Here is a 2,500-nt window from a genome sequence, read left to right as displayed (position 1 = left end):
CCAGAGGGTAGACGTGCACAACAACTGAACAGAGACCCTGATATAGAACTTCTTAGAAGGCTCATACGATCTACAGTAAGTTCACTACAACACCTGGGGAAACCGTACTTGCTAGGGATCTTGGTTTTTTTATAAAAGATCAATGAGTTGATAACTCGAAACGGGAGGAAAGTTTTATGCCTGTGGCAGAAGCAATTGACTCATGGACACCCATGAGTAAGGTATGAATGAAAATAAGCAAGAGTAAAGGCAACACATGCAGTATACCACCCAACCCACATCCCAGATAGGTAGCCTCATCTCTCCTAAATAATGGTGTGAGGACTTCTTCTATTGATAGTCTCCATTTCCATACGAGATGCTCCCTTAAATCAGCCTAAAAGCGAAATTATTGTGATGCCACCTGCTAGGATGAGGCTTGATGCACCATTTACAAGGGAAAACTCCTTGCAGCCATTAAGACTTGCAAATCCACTGCACCTGGGATGAATGGAATCACTTATGAACATCATCCGACTTCTTGGCAAAGGTACAGGTGTCCTCTTCTTGATCTCTTCAATTTTAACCTACCCATCAGGCTCTTGCCTACCACTTGGAACAGCACCATCATTCCCTCGGCCAAAACCAGACGGGCCTGATGAATATAGACAATTTTCTCTGACGTCCTGCCTGTCCCTAAAAAACCTGTGAAGAATCCTCCTTACTCTTTTACCACTCACCAGATCAAGGACCTGTTCATCCATCTGTCTTTGGCTTTCAAAAAGGGAGAGAACACAAATGTATTTAAGCACAGTACCTAAGTGGAAGTAATGCAGAGTCTTCTACTTTCATAGACTTCAAGGAGCTTTCCTACAGAGCCTCCCCTACAAGCATCCTCCATGAACGTAACACTCTTGGGAGTTAAGGGCAAGCTTCTGTATGGATTAAGGATTAATCTATCTTTGAAGAGCAAAGTGTGGTACCGCAGGCACTACAGTGCGCTTTATGGCGAATTTTAGAACAAGTCACTCCACAAGGGGGAGTATTGTACCCCTACCACTAATTTAATATACTTATTGCACTCCCTTTGCAAACTTTACGTTAGTTAGGAAACCTATGCAGTATCACATCATATGCTGATGACGTCTTATTTCAGGTATTTGATAGGGGGGATTACATTCTACTGAGTTTAGCAAAAAGTGTCTTTCCCTCGGATCTAATAAACCCCAAATCAAACAATATTTTCGAGTCCGTAAACTCCCTTTCTTCCAAGGTTGGACTCTATTGCAAAACTCCCCTATAAATTTTTTTGGTTTTTAGGGTACTCTCCCACCCATGCCCCTAGTTCTCGCTTTACCAAGGATATTTTTTAAAAAACATAAAGGAAACGTTCCCTTGAGCTTTAAAAAACCTTTGCGCACAAAAGAAACAGATATATATTTTCCCCCCTGAGATCCAAAGGTTGATGTATATCTCCTTGTTGGGTCCATGATAGACTATGAAACCCCATTCTTAGTATGTTTCCCCCAAAGGCCCTAAAAACCCCTTAAATTTTACAGAAAAAGGGGCCATGAAAATTATACTTGGGTCCCCCTACTCCCCAAATTTTCTCGTCATAGGAAAGAGCTAGACCTCCCCTCTATTCACAGTCGCTCATGAAGTTAACACCAACTTGGCATCAACCCTGCAGTTCTACCCACCAAATCTCCAAAATTCTCTCAAACGAGAAATTTCAGAATTAGGCTACCCGACCTAGATACTCCAATCTCATACATTCCAAATTAGAATGAAAACTAAAACTGCTCATACTATTTGTTTTCAATTTTATGGGAAAAACGAACTATTAACATTCCGAAACAATCTTACTGCTCCTTGGCACAGAACTCATGGCATACTTATGTTTATAAACTACAGGCCCAATCCATTTTCTTCAAAAACGGGGAATAAAAGCCCATTATTTAAATAATAGATGAACATACTCATCCCCCTCATTGCACCCCCCACTTGCAATCTACTGTGATGCCTCCATTGGTCCCCCTGGAGCAGCAGGGGTTGGTGTACTAATTCCTATATAGTTTTTGAAAAAAAGTGTGTGTTTTTCCCCTGGCAAACACAACTGATGCCGAGTCAGTACCTATACGCATCAAGAAAAGGTAGGAACAACGGCGCACCTGGCTGTCTTTACTGAAGCCGGGTGCTCTCTATAGGTCACTGCATTTAATCGAAACATGGTAATAGAAATATCCTTTACGAAATTTCTAAACTATCAGAACAGGGGTTTCCCAAATGTCCTATAGATCCCTCTCATATAGGATATCATTGGTACTCTCTCTCTCTCCTTTTTCCCCTCCCTTTTCTCTCAATCTCCATCTTCTCTCTCTCCCCTTTTTCTCTCCTTCTCTCTCTCTCTCTCTCTCTCCCTCTCTCTCTCTCTCCCTCTCTCCTCTTCCTCTCCTCCTCTCTTTTCTCTCTCTCCTCTTTTCCCCTCTCTCTCTCTCTCCCCCCCCCCCTTTTTTTTTTT

The sequence above is a fragment of the Penaeus monodon genome, chromosome 12 (assembly GCF_015228065.2).
Source record: "Penaeus monodon isolate SGIC_2016 chromosome 12, NSTDA_Pmon_1, whole genome shotgun sequence".
Taxonomy (NCBI): Eukaryota; Metazoa; Arthropoda; class Malacostraca; order Decapoda; family Penaeidae; genus Penaeus; species Penaeus monodon.
Note: the sequence above shows the minus strand (reverse complement) of the source record.